This window comes from Coturnix japonica, chromosome 6 (genome assembly GCF_001577835.2).
Source record: "Coturnix japonica isolate 7356 chromosome 6, Coturnix japonica 2.1, whole genome shotgun sequence".
NCBI lineage: Eukaryota > Metazoa > Chordata > Aves > Galliformes > Phasianidae > Coturnix > Coturnix japonica.
The window spans coordinates 18,824,482-18,842,552 of record NC_029521.1 but is presented as its reverse complement, the minus strand read 5'-3'; the positions used below and the strand labels follow the sequence as shown (position 1 = coordinate 18,842,552).

At 34.1% G+C, this 18,071-nt stretch overlaps 1 protein-coding gene across 4 annotated transcripts in view; it reads left to right on the top strand.

Moving 5' to 3' along the window:
- ADGRA1 (adhesion G protein-coupled receptor A1) overlaps window positions 1–18,071 on the top strand; it is a 241,001-nt gene that overhangs the window by 214,724 nt on the left and 8,206 nt on the right. The gene's annotated exons all lie outside the window — the stretch shown is intronic.

Here is an 18,071-nt window from a genome sequence, read left to right as displayed (position 1 = left end):
AGAATCTAGAAAATTTCCCTTAGCGTTCATAATTAATTGACAATAATTTATTGCAGCAAAATAGCATTCAGCACAATGGGGAATCCAAATTTGACTGGGATAACAGATTCTTTATTGAATGTAAAGTTTACCAAACATATCATGCCATGTTCTTGGCCATAGTCTTTTCTGGATCTTAAGAGTGAATCACACAAAGTGACTTAATTTACGTCCTGACAGACACGGGCATTGCTTGTCCCCTTGACACCACTAGCTCTGAAATGCAGTTAAGTTCTAGTGCATTTTTCATTTACACTGGTTCTCATGAATTTCTGTCATCTTGTATCAAATAATGATTGAAAGAGAGGGAGAGAGAAAGAGGTCAGATCCATTAAAGAGGTCAGATCCAAAAGCATCCATTACAGTCCATTGTGTTCTTCAGTATGCTGTGCATATAAACATTAATGCCCATGGAATCTCATTTTTTTCTTAATACAGTGAACATAGCAAGTCACCTTTATAAAGTTTACATTTAGGCTTGATTATCTCAAGGGTTATCTACCATTTCCTTAACAATGCTTTATAGATTGTATGTGTTGAAATAAATGGGAAATGCCAGAGGGCAAAATTCTCACAAGCTCTGTGAAGATCTCTATATTTCTATCTTAACTATTAGAATAGCCACAGTTCATTCAATGGAGAGTAAGTGAAAGTAATGTCCCAGACCCCTTGAGTAGATTTTCCACCATTTAGATGAATCATTATACATAAAAACAATAGTCTCACTTGAAAAAAATCACCTATATCATGCTGAAGTTGGTTGTATTTTAAACATTGCATCCCTTACTTAGAGGATAGAATACTTTGTGGACAGTCATCAGGAAGCTCAACTAATATCACTGGTATTAACATCAGTGTCTCTTATTTTAGCTATTGTAAATTAAGACATAAACATTGTCTTTTCCAATGTATATTTTTAGGTTTGACAAACTGTGCTGTAATTAGTTTGATTCCTTACTGAACAGTGAAAGTTTTTGCAATCTGTGTGAATTTGGAAGGGTGCTTCCAGCCTCAATACCAGAAGTTCTTAAACAGAATACAGTGTATAACAGCTGTTTTCTTGCGTATTATTTGTGAAACAGCGGTCCTCTGTTTCTTACTTCAGTAGTTATTCTATTTCTCAGGAAGGAGAAAAATCATATCGCTGAAATACTTTTATTTATTTATTTATTTATTTTGCACTTGAAAAACAGGTTGAGAAGCCATGTTTTCTTTCAAGATATTAATTCAGCTTTATTAGTCAAAATGCTTTATATTCAACATAAAAATAATCTACTTGTAGTATGCTATTGTACTGGATATTGAAACAAACCAAGGATAAGAGCCATCTCAAAGCTTTACCTTGGGTTAATAATTTGGCTAATCTTTTGAACAGTACTTGTTCTTAAGGCAATTATTTTAGTAACTAATGTTCAAATATGAATGCTAATCTTATATGTCAGACTTTACTGACTGACATGTAAATTGTAAAAAAAGAAAAAAAGCTAATTCTGGGACCTTAGACGGTAGAACAGATTCTGCCACCTGAGGTGTAAAAGCTAGAGAGAGCAAAAAAAGATGTCTCTTCATCATTAAGGTAGACAAGATTGCAGAATCTGAGCTGGTTTGATACATTAGAAACATGTTGATATTACATGTTCACTCTTAAAAGGCTGATATATGGTCAGATTGAGTCAGGGATTACAGCCAGAGCCGCTTTTTTTTTTTTTTCCATCCAGCAATGAAAATGAAAGCTGTGTAGTGGAAAAGAGTATAAAGTGGTAACAAGGGCAAGGGAAACATTTTCATGAATTCTTCTTGTTCAAATTTTGCCCATATGATGGAAGTGTATTTTGCTTCAGGCTGAAATTATCTTAGCTCAAAGAAAATGTCTAATTCAGTTTTGAACTAATTGTTCTAATGCTAGTCCATTTTCATTAAAAAACAAAATGCTAAAATATGAGGTGTATTCAGAATGGCAATATATTGTTAATGGTGCTTCAAGAAAGCTGTTGAACTTTGCATAGGACACATAAACATCCTTCTCAGACAGCACTCTATTGCCAGTATACACTGTCACAATAAGGAAGCATTTTCCAGCATAATGTGAATCAAACAAGAGATGTGTTTAGAACTTTCCTTTTTCACCTTCACAGTGCCTGAAAACACTGACAAATGCCTTAAGTGAATGATGCTTTGAACAGAGGTTCCCTCATTGACAATTGTATTTCAGAGTTTTTTGCAGTCAAAGTAGAAAAGGACTTTGTTACTGCCATAACTTCATTACATAAAGTGCAGGTGAGACACACAGGATGCTGAGTCATTTCAGAGTAGCAATCTAATAATATCAAATCTTTGAAATGTTGAAGTAAAAGGTGAACTTTTATCCTCTATCTTTAAAGAACGGTGTCTGAACTATTTCTTATGAATAAAATGAATGGTTTATGGTTATTGCAAAAGAAAAATATGTTAACTCATTACTTGTAAAGGAACTGTTAAATGTCATTGCAAGTTGTGTATCAAGGTCCATTCAACTGGAAGTGTCCCTGATTCTAAAGTTATCAACAAAGATAACCCTATCCTCTCATTCGTGCCCCCCAAAAAATATTTCACTGATATTTGGTGGGAATTATGGTCCTGGGGCTTAAAAATTGTTGACAGCGTGAGTTATGGCATTTGCAAGCTTGCAAAGAAGAGATTTTAAATGATTCCTATGGTATTTTAGGTTTGAAAGCCTGTAATTGCAGCATGCTGACCTGCTGAACCATATTAGGTACTTTTATTTTGAGTTCCTGGAAATCCAGAATTCTTCTCACAGTGTATTCCTTGTCTCAACACTCTCTAGAATTTAAGTTAGTCAAATCCATATGTGCAGAGGATAAGTTAGAGGGTAGGGTAAGCTTGATAAAATGTTCTGTGCTTTGATATTCTGCTCCAGGCAAAATGTAAGATGCTGATTGGAAGTTTTGCAAGTTCTAAAAATCTTTGAAGATAATATATTCAAACTCCAATGGGGGTTTTGTAGAAAACTTTATCAGGTTTTTGGAAGAGCTAAATATTTTCTCATATAAATGTCTGGTGTCCTGTAAGTAAGATTTCATTATGCAAAAAAAAAAAAAAAGCTGAAACTTGTAGGATAATTTCTTATGTGTCTAATGCCATGGAAGGGACAAAGAACTAAACATTCCCATCTGCATGATATAATATTCACAACACAAGCTACAGAGAAAAGCGTTATGACTTTTAGTTGTGGATGACATATTGTTATTGAAATTATTTTAAAAATCAGACTGTGATTAACTTTTAGAAAATTAGAGATGCGGGATACAAATCCTTTTTATGAAAACTGCATTAAAATGATGCAACTAAAAGCTTGACATGGGTCACCTTTGTTTTAAGTGAATATGCAAATATGTCCAGATTAACTGTAGTGGGAATTGTGATGTTGCAAGGAAATACAAGATGTGAAGAACTGTGATGCGCAAACTGATGAACTGCTATATCACATAAACTTAGAACACTGCAGGCAACCAACTAACATTATGTAGAATTATTCAATAGTCTGTAATAATGGCAGTACAGTACAAGCACTATTGATTTGCATTTCAGCATGGCATAGATCTTACTAAGTTACTGCATTTGCCAATACATTGCCACTATTCTATTTCTGGATTTAAGATAAACCAAGATGCTTTTAGAAAGTATGGTGTCTCAAAATTTTGCCTTTTCCTTTTAACATAAACATGGTAAAGACTTGGAAATGACAGCGCTTCTATATTTAAACATATTATTTTAATATTCCATGTAAAGAGTAAAGAATATACAAATAATCATCTCCAGGGTAGTTGGAGCCCTCATGAATTAGTTCAATTACAAGTTGATCAGTACGTTGATGTTGATTACTGGTGTTAAACAGGAAGTTCATTTTCTGGATTAACTACTTCAAAATTATCTTCTGCAAGGTTCCTTGTGTATAGTAGAGGAAAGGCAAGTCCTATCTGTGCTACATAGGTCTTGTATGTGCATAGTATTTTCTCTCTTGTCATAACTGAACATTTTAAACTGTTTATTTTCATACTTAGAAATTAAAATTCAAGTTCAGCTCTAACATATTTGGAATGGGCATTCAGAATTTCCCATTTACTGATCTGATTTTCCAACATCTCTCTTACTCACTGCACTATTAAAAAGTGCTATGAGCACATCTATGTGTTTTGCAGAGGCAGTTGGATAGCTGCCTGTACAGAGCAGTATGCTTTATAAATGAAACTTAGTGAATGGTCAAAAATCTAGAAAACAGGAGGCAAAAAGATTAAAAAGCTACATTAGGAGAAAAAAATTTGACCTCCTTGTCAGTGATATGGATCTCTTGAGAGGTTCCACAGTTAAAGGGGCAAGAAAGGAAGAAGGGAAAATCTCATGTTGTTTCATGCTCTGCTTAGAGTTTGACTTCTAGACCCACGTGATTTGTCTGAACCCCTCAGCCTGGACTTTTAAAGCAATCTTCTAACTTAATTATTTGCAATGGCAGCCATAAAAGTGGAATATAAAAATAAAAAAAAAGAAAGAAAACATGAGCTCAAATCACTTGAAAATTGTGGACTTTCATGGCTAGTTTAAGCGTGAATAACAACATTGTGAAGATATTTAAAAGATATTATTAATAATATCTTTGAAATTACTGGAGACAATAAATAAAAAACTTAATTAATAATGGGAAGTAAATAGTTTATTGTTAGAAAAATAATTTAAACTGTAGGAATAGTTGATAATTCAAACACTTGTCATTAGTAATTTGTTAACATAGATAAGACAAACCTCAGCTGTTCATGATTAGTGTTTAATGTGTCCCTGCCTATGAGCATTTGAGCAGATTAAATGCATTCGTGTTCTACAATTCTATTATTCTTAAAACAAGTTTTTTTCTAAGCATTCTAATTTTTCATGCTTTTATTTACTGCTGAATTCCTGCAGCCTTGTGGATCTCACAAGAACCTCTAGTGTTTTATTATGCAAGCAAATTTTGACAGAAGAGATTTTGAAACTAATGTGCTCCAAATATGCCTTCAGTGCTTGGAAATGTTATGAGTCTAGTAGAAACTGGCTGCTGATCCTCCAGGTAATTTTATTCAGGTACCACATTACTGTATAAAACATAACAAAAATTAGGCCAACTTCTGCTCTGAGACATCCACACCCACAAAGCATTTTCAGTAAATCACAGGGAATTAAACATACGTAACCATAGGAAAATTTTGATTCACAGTTGGAATTTATTGTTTATCATTAATTAAAAACTAAATTCTGTAAATTCCTTACAGTTTTAAAGATTCAGATAAAAATAATTTAAATACATAATGTGTAATATTCAGCATTATTATTAAAACAGAATATCCAGATTAGAGTTTATGTTTATATTAATGGTTGAATACTCACTCAGATAAAGGACTAGTGACATTATTATTGGACTACAGTTAGTACTCAGGGAATTGCTAAAGATTTTAACAATTTACATGAAAGTGAAAGCTGATGCAGATGTTCTGTGAATGTAAATCTGAGCCTCAGATAAAGGTGAATACTATTTATCTGTTGATTAGGAGAGATACCTCATTACTATTTTATCTATTAATTAGGAAGCAGTAGAACTATAATTACTGAACATCATTAGTGTTCACCCCTCAATATTTATTAGTGGTATCAAGGAATTGGATAACTTGGTAATGCTGTAGAAGTTTACCCTCAAATATTTTATATGATTTTTTGTTGAAATGTTTCTCTGTCCTACTATGCTTATTACAAGTAATTACTTAGGTAGATAATTCATAAAGAACATAACCTACAAATTTACACCTGTAGTAGATGAGTTTCTTCAGATGTATCTGTTACTTTATCTCCCAGGATTTATTTTTTTTTTTTTTTGTAAACTTTTTCAGTCGTTGATTGTATGGTTTGAATATGGAGAGTCTAAATTTGAGGTATTTGCTATGTGGACAGGTAGTCGATTATAGGATCCTGCATCTCCAAAAAAAAAAACCCCAAAACAAAACAACAACAACAACAACTAAAAAAAAAAAAAAATTGAAAAGACTATATTCATTTTCCAGAAATATTTATATACTTGCACCACTTTGGAATTTGATTTCTGGGATTATTGATACCAGTAAATCTCATTCTTACTAATCAGAGATAAGGAATAGGAACCATGAGCAAAGAATTACCACTGTAGTTATTTTCAGAAGAGCTGCCCTATTGTGTCTATAATTCTTATGTATGGCATTTTGGACTATTTAATGTGTCATAGTGTAATCTTGTTGTCTCATAACATCTTATGTGCTTACATAGATTCTTAACTTTACATCGGTAATATTGAAGAAACAACAAGTTAACTGAATTCTTTCTTCATCTATCTTAAGAGTTTTGCAGCAAGAGAGAACACTTCTTTCTTAGCTTCTGATCATGCCATAACCTATAGCAGTTACTATACTTAGCAAAGCTAGACACTCTCTTTACCTGGAAAGCTGAGCAATGAGGTGCTTTACAGTTTTAGGATACTAGCAGTGTCTTTCCTTTTCAGATCTCCATTTTCTGCATTGCTAAAGTAGAAACATAACATTCTGGAGATGGAATGTCCCTTCTAGTTTTTAATTACTATTACTCAATTGTTAGTTATTTGTAAAGATAAATCTCTTCTTCCTCTGCTTGTTCTTTTATTTCAAACTTTCATCATCTCTTTTGGCTGAGTGTTCCAATAAGCCCTGTGAGTTTCTTTCTTAAAACATACCCTTTGACCTTTTTTTATATATGATGGAAAAGCTTTGTTTTTGCTCCTGGTTAAAATCTCAGATAGGAATCACCTAAAATAGATTTCTGTGTATGTCAGTTTTAAAACAACAAGAAAAAGCAAACATTCATGCCATCATCATATATATAGCATTTTCCAAAGCTTAACTTAGTAAGACTAAAACCGACAACAGCAAAAAAATTTAACATTAAAACTAAAAATTGGGGTCGACACTCATGAACTCATGCCATTGTACCTTTGTTTTTAATTTTTTCAATAGGGTGAATTAAGGACAAGTTGTCAAACTGAATTTTTGCCATTAACTTTAAATCTCTGTGATTTTGTAGATTCAAATCACTGCTGGAATACAGCTTGTCCATGATTTAATAGTGGTTAATCCATAATCATTCATTCATATATAATCTTAAAAGAGCATGCTTTTTTCTGCCTCTAGATTAGAAGCTAAAATTACATCCTATGGAAAGGGAAGGAGAGAGTGTTCAGAAAGAAGCCAGAAATCCAAAATCATGAGGGAAATTTACTTCCACTGTGTTTTAGCTCACTACATTTTGTTATATCTAATGACACATAAGTAAGTTTCTACTTTGATATCTGTCAAGAAGGTAAATTCGAAGTTGTAGATAAGATTGTAATAATCTCAATATAGGATTAGTCTATGTGGTAAGGGGGGGGGGGGGGGGGGGGGGGGGGGGGGGGGGGGGGGGGGGGGGGGGAGGAAGAGAAACTTCCCTATGATTCTTCAATGATAAATTAGTTTCTTCAAAGGAATATTGCAGTTGTGTAATAGAAAACGGTGCAGTTCTGCATTTTGATTATAAAAGATTTGACCAAATTCGACAGGAATGCTTACATAAGTAATAAATCCACAACTGACCTGATAGAATAATAGAGAAAATTTATAGATGCCAAAAAATGTTCTATTGGTGCAACTATTCTACGTTGTTTTCCCAGTTGTAGGTGGTGTTGATGTGATGTTACATGGGGCCTATTTCTGACCTCAGTCCTGTCCTTAGTTACATCTTAATAATTCACTATGCTCTTCTAAGCACACTGGCTGTCACACAGTCTTCCAACTATAGGAATATTCATTCTATTCACCTGTGAGTCAGTCTTCTGTGAGTAGTGCATATAATTCAAATTACAGAGGGATGTCAGCTTGATGAGCAGTACATTTAAAGAGACTTTCTTTCAACATTAACAGCTGGTGTGGATGGACCCTCATAAGGTTTACAGATAATGATCAATAAAAAGTTAATCATAGAATCATAAAAACAATGTTTGGAAGAAATATCTGTAAGTCATCTAGTTTAACTCTCCAATTCTGAAAATCTCTAAGGACCAATTTCTTCCTTCCATCTTCACTGTGTTTGCTCTTAGCTTTCATCCCAAATGGAACACAAACATGAAATGTACAGATTGTAAACAAGCTAGAATTAAAGCACACAAAAAAAAATCCCTCTCAATCCCATAAACTATACCCAATGTGTTCAATATCTTTAAAATCTATAGACATATAGGAATATAATATAAGCTAAACATTCTTAGCTGCATAATGTGAAATATATATTTTGTGTATAAACATCAGAAATCCTCATTAATTTGCATGTAGTATATTTAAGCTATTGTTGAGAGCATACAAGGTAGTAAAAGAAACTTGTCATATGGTAGCCTTATCTGAGACCATAAGGACTCTACTTCTCAAGCCCTTCCTCCTTTCCAAAAGTTTAACAAATTCCTAAAAAAATGCAGGAAAAAAGGATCATGAAAAGTGATTTCTCATCCTCACAATTGAAAGTATCCCTACCCCATAAGGAAATTAGCACAATTTGTAACTTCAAATGATCTTTTCCAAAAACAATGGAGAAAATGGAATACTGAATATCTGCAGTTGACAGCACTTCTATGTGATTGGGCTGACCATTAGTTGTCTGATTTAAGCAAAGAACTAGAGCCCTTCCTGATCACATAAGAGAGTTCAGGCATAAGACTATTGTACAGGTGGTCATCTCTTCCTAGCTGTTAAAAGAGCAAGTTTGTTTTGTATGATAGCTCACTACCAAATAAAGAACTTTTATAGGCACCTTCCTCTATTATTTACTCCTCAGTTGTGAAATCTTCCCAGCAAAAATATATTTAAAGAGTCTGCATTTCTATAAATTGTTTCTTGGCAAATAGAAATAGAAAACATTTTCTGACAATCATACATTTGTACTTCAGGTAGAAGTTAGGTACTACTAAATTTGTTTGTTTCTCAAAAATATATCTGACAAGAAGCAGCGTGCTTTAAACAGTTTCTTACCTCAGGCATACTGTTATGAACAATAGTTATTTGTTCACCTTGATCAGTGTACATTGACCAGTCAGCATGTGTCAGCATGAAAAAGAGGGACGTTGTTTCTATACAACAAAAACTTATTCATTTATGTGAAGAATGAATATGTGGCTATTGTTATTGGTCTGTAAAATACTAAATACATTAATCATTGCATTGTGGGTTGAAAATGAGTTGGTCCAACAAATCATTAGTTATGAAAATATGGAAACTCCACTCTATTTCAAGTAGTAAAATCAAGGAAGTATGGAAATACATGCAAGTGAAGCTGTTGTTACTAAGAAATCATAAGTGTCAAATGACAGGAAGTAATAAAATGTTCTTTAAAAAAATGTTGGAATAATATCTAATAATAATAATTCAAAGACAAGAGAGCAATTATTCACAGTTGATCAAATTAATTGGTTTTGATTTTCTGTATTAGTCCTTTGAGGTATTAGTAGAATTTTATATCTGTGTTCCAAATGCTGCCAGCTGTAAAACTGATTTGTCATTCGTGGGAAATGTCAACATTTCTGTATGTCTTCACATTCTAAAAAAGAAATTGAAGTCAATATGCAGAAGTGACTGTGAAATAGAAATTCAGAAGAATTCAGTAATAATAATAATAACAATATAATGATAATGCCCATCCTGTTTTTAACATATATAGATACTACAGGCTCATAATACTTTGTTTTTCTTGTGCAGTTCTGGTCAGCAATTAAAAAAAAAATGTTGAAGTGCCTTAAGAATTGCTTTGCAAAGTCATTCAGGACGACTTATCATGGGATGTTAACATCTGTGCCTTGTCTTGTACTATTTTTACCTCACAGTCTTTCTATATGGTTTTTTCTATGATTGAAGGCAGCATTTCATGTAATTGAAAATCATGTATTTGATGCTTTTAATACAAATTTGTTCTAGCTTTGAAGAACTTAACAGAAATATTTTAAAATGAGAATCAAAACAAAGCACAACATTTCTTTTTTTACTTTGCACTGACTATGGACATTAGAGGAATTGAAAACCAGCATGTAGGCTTTTCACATCAGAAACAATTCCTTTCATATGTTCTCTAAAAATGTGGGTTTGAGTTACTGATGACAAAGGCTTGGTAGCTTTAAAGAATCAACAGAAAGGGTTTTGTGGTTTCCATGGATCTTCTGTGTAAATGCTTCTGAATTTTAAATGGCCCTCTGGGTTTGTGACTGAATACTTCTTGTAAACCAAGAAGATTTAATAATCAAAATGATATTATTTTTATTTAGTATGTGGTTTCTTCATGTCTTAAACAAGACTGTTCTCTCACTTTGCCTGAGGACACATCTTACTCTAGCTGTGTGATTAGATTTTAGATACATGCAGTTGAAAACAAACCCAATTACCTAAATAGATGGAAGGTAGAAGTAAATTGTGATTAGCACGATTGTAAAACCAGAGATGCAGAAGCCTGAAACACTGTTTAATTTTGATGATGCAGCACCTAATCCTTAACAATATTTTAAAGATGTGGCTTTTATTACCTAACCAGCATTAACTTCAGACACAGTAAGAACTCTTTTAATACTTTTAAGTTTTAATATTTATAAGCCAATAGAGCTACCTCTATTTACATCTATACAGAGACAGTATATATGTCTTGAGTCTTTGTGAGTGGATATCATTTTAAAATATGCATAGTATGCACCGAACATATCTAAATTAAGAAGTGAAAATTACCATTTTTCTGTACAGTTAAGAAAGCAATTTATGAGGCGGGATGGATGCATAGTACTAAATATTAGAAATATGTATATTATCTAGTGGAGAGAACATTTATAACTTTAAAATATTTCTGAGGGTATTCTGTGTAACAGTAACCATCCAATCACTATTATGCTACAGAGACCAGCTGATGTATTCAGCAGTTTTACATGCACTTATCTCTGAAGCTGTAATTTTCATTTTCATTACAGAAAGCCCATTTTTTATGGCAGAAATTTCAGCTTTCATGGGGCAATGTTAAATTTCCTAAACACATTATTTTAATGGCCTGCATCAATCAAACAGGCTTTATAAGATGCTTGAAATGTTTCAGAGCCAGCAAAGATAAAAATGCTTTTTAGCCTGTTGCAACTATGCTTCCTTGTTACCATTTCCTTTCTGTAATTAGTAAAGCCAGCATTCATCACTCAAGGATAAGGAAACCTTAGTGTGAAAAAAGTCTTTCAAACCTGTGAATTTAAGGTTCCTGTTTGTCTGCTAGTCTTTGAACCATTGAAATTCATGTTTTTCACAACTTGTTTTCATTTTTTGTAATGGTAATTCATTTTTATTTATATTGTGGTCTCATTAAAGACCTCTGTAAAGATGTTATCTTTGAGACCTTCCCACTCTTTTTACTGAGTTAATCTAAGATGGAGAGCAGTTGTGAAGTTCCTATAAGTTTTACATGAGAAGATGAGTGGCGAAGATAAATAGCTCAAAATAAAGGAAGGCTGAAATTATAGACACAAAATGTCATAAGAAGAGGAAAGATCTTGCACATTTATAGAAACTGAATAAAATTGTAAGTCAAAACTTGTTGGAAATCAAATTTCAGCTGTTTCAGTGACCATATAAAAGCACGGTAGAGAAGGCTGAAATTCTTTGACACATGGAGCACCCTGGAGCAGGGTTTAATATTGCATGATATGATAGAAGGTTTGCAAGAAATTGTGCAAATTAAAAATGTAGCTTTTCTGGAAATTCGCATTGTATTTTTCTCTTTCTTCTGAACAATTTGGCTCCCTCTGGCACTGTGGGCAAAGGTCATGCCCTTCATATAAGATCATTTATTTATATAAGAGAGAAAGGAAAAGAAGGCATGAATTTAGAAGAGAATTACTGTATCCTCCCTGGAGATATTTTCAAGGAGTTCCTGTATTCTTTTTTCACTGTCTGTTTGCACACATCTGTCTTGAATGTTCATCCAGGCAAAGCTAAGAACAGGCCACCTGGGTCTGCCAATGCACTCCCAGTCTTCATGAAATCAATTGCTGGGTCATGTATATCTTCTGAATAATTCCACACATGTACAGGAGGGGGAAAAAAAAAAAGAAAAAGAAAAAGAAAAAAGAAAAAGAAAAAGAAAAAAAAAAAAAAAGAGTGAGAGAAAACCCAGAAAATATAACTAAGAATATTATTCTCCAGAAAATGGGCAGTTTCACGTGTCTCCTTTGAAACTCATGAAACCAAAATGATTCAGCTGTAATGTGGTAATTTAGCTCATAAAAAAACAAAGTCTCCGAATAACTCTTTAATACAAAACAAAAAACAAACTCAGATTTTGATGCCAAACTATCATATGAAAGTTGGAAGATTCAAGAAGTTGTGTTAGTGAATAAATATTTTGATGACATAAAGTACTATTAAGGAAATATTATTTCAAAATTTACCTATGGGAGAACTTAGGCCAGAAACCTCTTTAAGTGACTTTCATATCTGCTCCAAATTTAAATATATTTCCTCCTCTTAGTGGCATCAGTTGATTCCTTTTGCAGGCTTAATGAAATATTACTTAAAGCAAAACCAAAGAAATCCATACTTTCTCTTCACAGTTCAATGTGATTATACTGACAATCGTTCAGTAGGGTTAGTAATATACATAGCTATATAACTATATATATACCTATGGCAATAAGATTAATAAATATATATAAATTAGGTGTTAAATATCATCACTATTTTTGCATGTTTTGCTTTTCATTTCACTTTCATATCATATAAAATAGCATTGTCATATATAGGCTGTTAGAATTTCTTGTGTTGATGAGGGTTGATAGGTTAATGATTCTTTTTTTCCCTCTGAAAGTCAGAAGGACATCTTGATGGTAATTGACTTTCTAAAGGTGTACTGCAATGCTCAGTGAAGCAGTTGTGTTTGATTCAGTAGGCTGGAACTGCAAAATTATTTCAGCTAACAGCTCTATGTCAAATGCCTGGAAAAATGAAGTAGAAATGAATTGTTCAGAAAAAGAGTATCAGCCATTTTGCTAATAGAAATTAACTGTGGAAACAGAATTGAAAAATCTGATGTGAATTCTAGGGATGAAATGATTGTGCAAATAGAAAAAAAATAGAAAATAGCCAAAATGTATTGGAAGGATGAGGCTTTCACTTAGCTGCTTTTCACTTTTTTTTTTTTTTTTTTTAATCCAAACATATGAAACAAAATTTTCTCTCTGAGCTCTACTCTTAAAATATAATAGATAAAAATATACAGAAATGTCTATGTAGGTTGCTCTGAAAATAATTTAAAAATATAAATTTTCCTCCTTTAAAATTTAGAGTTAGTGTACCATGGTTAGGCTGCGGTTGGACTTGATGACCTTTAAGGTCTTTTCCAACCTGGGTAATTCTATGATTCTATGATAGAATCATTCAATTGGAAGGGACCTTCAAATGTCATCTAGTCCAACACTATCTGGGAATAAGATTTAAAAAAAAAAAAGACTGTTTTTTTTGTTTGTTTGTTTGTTTCTTTAAGGTTCACTTTCAAAGCCATCTCATTTTTACAGATTCTTTTTATTTTATTTAAATTCCCAGGAAAAAGTTATGAAATGATCTGATGCATTAAAAAATCAAGAAGAATAATTTGAAAATCAGGCTTGTGTATGCTTCAGCGTTCTACAGAACAGCTACTTATCTGTCTGCCTGCCTGCAGGGTACTTGAACTGTGGCATCTGTTTAGCTCAGAAGTTAATGACCATTTTCTATATGGATTATTTTCAGAAAGATGTTAAAATCAAATTCCAGCTCAAGGAAAAATGGAGAACTCTTGCAGTGATATCTTTTTTTTATTTCCATGTTTATTTTGCAAGAGGCTAATGGATTGACATCTCTTCCTACATGACCTGTACCGTAGAAGTGAAACTAAGTAGATCTATATCTGTTTGTACTGGTGAGAAAGAGAGGAGGCAATGGTATCCTTACATATATAACGTGTACTTCAGTAGAGTTGGAAATGTAGAGAGTAATACTTAGAAATGCAGTTTAAGCAATAAGTGTGCACTAATTGCTACTTGGGGCTAGTAAATAACTTACTTGTCCATCACTGTTCTGCAGAAAAAAAATATATAAATATATCTTCAGCAATAAGGTTAAGCCCACAAAGCCAAGGTCTCATGCAGTTTCGAGCACAGAAATAATTAATTCATAGGTAGAGAGAAAAGCCAGACACTTGAGCAAGAAATTAATCACTGGATAGAACTCTCTTTTCGCTCAGTGGCTTACTGTGTAATAGTTATGGAAATAAACTTAGAAGAATATCCTGTATGTTAAGATAGTAGAATTGATGCTGCCTGCAGGGTATTGCAATCATTCTAGCTGACATTATCCTGTTTCTCTCAGATTGACTCTGTAGCTCCCAGTATTTTGTAGCAGCGTTTGCCTTACAGGAGGAGCTTTTGCTGAAAAGAAGCTGGAAAATAGTAAGCTGTGATGTCATCAGGGAGACATCCCCCCCTCCCCCTCCCCAGCAGTGTCTGCTTGCATTGAGGATTTTGGGGGGTTTATGTCACTGCATGTAATGAAAAATATGGTACTTATTGGTCTCAGGTGGCTGCAGCAGAACTTATGGGTTCCCTCCCTCTCCTGTTCAGTGAGTTTGGTTCCTCCCTTCACAAATTACTGCAGACCATTTGAGTGTGCCTGCACAGCCTGCCTTTCAGGCCTTAGATGTTGCCCACATTGCAGCTGAGAGGTGCAAGTGCAGCACACAGAAGCCTAGCAGAGAATCTCTAATCTAATTAGCTCAAATAACAACATTAGTGAAGATGTGATAGAATGAGCTTCAGTAAATAAATGTACACTGATGTGAAAGCCTGCTAGGAATCCTCAGGACATCCCTGGGTGGCCTGAAACAACAATACACAAATTTTTAAAACTCTTCCCTAAAGCTATTGAAGCAACAGCTTGGCAGTTACTTCAAAGCCCCAAATCACCCCACAGTCTTGCCTGTAAAACAATGCTGAAATATTATATAAATAAACTGCTTGTCAAGATCAATTTTTAGTTATAAAAAGCTTTAATTTCCTCCCCGTTGTTTACCAGTCTTTAAAGATCTGTGCACATGGCTATCTCAATAACAGCCAAATCCTGTGTTCACTGGCTCCATTGTAACAGTCAGATCTGTCAAAGCAGACTTCTCCAACCAGCCCATCTTCTGCTGCTGCCTACAGCATTTTGTTACTGGTAGCCTGAGTATCACCCTTCACTTTTCTTGAGTGGTAGAAGAGTAACACAAGTTGATGAAATTGGCTCTGAGTCCCAAGTTACTGCGTGTTCTTTTGTGGAGAAGACAGCTGACTGGCTTAATAAGACAAATAAAATGATCTCCTAAGTCCCACAGCTAAGTCACTATGTTGCAGGTGTACAACCAGGGCTTGGATAGGGTTCATTTGAAATATTTTTGTATGCTTTAAAAAAATCAGTGAAGGCAATTGGAAGATAAAATCCGTGTACTGCAGCAAAGGCTGTAGATCTTTAAAGCTTTTAAACCAAGAGTCATGAGAGGGAATAGTAAATATAAGTTAGGCAAATAGAATTGGAAAATGACTTCTTTTTTTCTTTTTTTCACAATAAGAAAACAAAATTCTTTTGGGGGGAAAGAGATGGTGGAAAAACATTTGCTCAATCTACGAGATTCATCTTTAGTGTACTGCTTATTATATTATTTCTGAATAAGCATTACTTAACAGGAGCATTACCCATTACACTTGCAGCAACAGCAGCAGATCTCATTGTCTCTCCATTTACAGCCCTCAACAAGGACCAATTTGACATATCTGGAATATTTGCTCAATGTATGCACTCAGTCAGCTCTATGTGAAATACCATGGGACATTAATGCTAAGGTTGCAGAGGGGACAGTGCACACAGGCTCATCCTCTGGTAATCAGGCTTGTAGGGAGTAACAGGCAGATATTCACTGGCAAGGCTTCAAGAGTATTGGGAGGGATAAGAGCTTAATTCTTGCTCCTGCATGAATCTCTGGAGAGACAAACCCAGTTTCTTGGGCTTGGAGACAAAGTCCTGTATGCCGCGATTTCCCTGATCCCTTCCTTTAGAGTAATACAGAAGCACTTCGTGTTTAAACATAGGAGGAGAATTAAGTGCTCTCACTCTGAAACAGGCTTTCTGCATGACCTTGAACACATGATGTCTCCTTGCTTGTTTTTCTTATCTGTACAGCAGGAAAAATGTTTACTGGCCACTCAGGGATCCATGTGGCTAGATTAATTATTGTTATAAAGCACTTTGTTTCTCTCAGGTAAAAGGTTTCCTACAGGTATGATCTCTAGCTACTTAGTGACTTAGTGTTTACGTTTCCTTCACTTTTTATTCATACCCTATCAATTTTAACTTTGCTAACGACCTCATCTGGGTATGAAAGAAGAAACTGGGAAAAACTAATGACTGTGTTAGTTAGATTGCATATGTTTTGGTCTAAATTTCTTTATTTTAAGTATACTTCCACACAATTAACATCTGTATGGATTTTCATGAACCACATTTCTCTTCTTCGGTGACTTTTTATTATGATCTTTTCTCCTTTATATACTGTCTAGGGTAGCCATGAGCCCATACAAATGGACAAGACTTTGCACTTCTACCCTTACATTTTCTTCCATTTTCTGTTTGATCTATTTTAATACCATTCCTCTTGTTCACTTTTCTTCTATTTGGCAGTTGTTTTTGCCCTTCACCCTTCAAGAATCATAAATCCACCAAGGAAGAATCATTTGTACACACTGTCATTTCTATTCACTATGTCACTTTTTTCTGTTTTGTTTTTTGCAATGAGACAGGGGAGGCAGTGTGCTGTGCTGGATATCAGTGCAGTGTACCTTGGGTGCTCTGAAACCCTATGTCATTTGTAGAATGTATTTTCTTTCCCTTAGTTACAAGAAAGGGCAGAAATTTGGCTAGAGTTTGCCATGTTTTTGAAGTGTTGTATAGCTAAGTGCTTCCAGAACATCTGATGCTACTGTTATCATCTACAGCAGGCTGCTGAAAGTGTGAGCTATGAAGGAGGTTATCTAATACCCCAATACAGGCTTCTTTGAGACTTTAGATAAAGATATGATTAAACTGTATGTATCCAATTTGTAGAAAGTGGCTGCACTGCAAGAAATGAAATTATAGATTGCATTGTAGGTAAATTCTATGGTGTAATCACTTCAGAAGGGTTTGAAGTACAGTTTCCTATGCTTGATTCTATACTATTTTTCTGCTCTTTACTATTTCTTAAACAAATTGGAATTAAAGTTTCTATGCCTCATTGCTTACCCTAGTCATTTCCTGAAGTTTCAAAAAATGTCATTGAGCATGTCTTTGTTAAAAATAATAATAAGCTGTTAGGCTAGCTTATTCAGTACGCTCAAGTCAAAAGATACTTGCAATCACTGAATGAATGGGTTTTATAAGGATGCGGCTTGTTCATTGGAATTTGTTGAGCTCTACAGAATAAGCCAAGTTTGAAGAAAACGTATATATTTAATGACTTTGAAGTTATAGAAACTGAAAGGATTTTTGATGAATGTGGAGCATGATTTTCTCTGCTCTGTTTGCAGCTCAGATCATTAGGACAGCAATTGACTGAAAATGTTAAAGTAACATTTTCTGAAGTTTAGCTTCAAATTCTGCTTCTCAGTGAAATGGTGGCAAGAAGTTAAGACATTTTTAACACTGGGTTTTACTTAAATGGTCGAGATTACTATGTCTCTATTTCTGTAAAGATCCTACCTTGCAAGGACTGAAATTTAGGAATTTTTGTATTGCATTTTAGCAAACTCTTGGATAGATTCTGGGGAGCATGTGTCCCATATGTCATCAAGTTCTTAGTCCTTTGGGGCAGCATAATAGCAGTGACTGGGAAGTGTTTATATCCTTGCCTAATGTTTCCTGCAGCAAAGT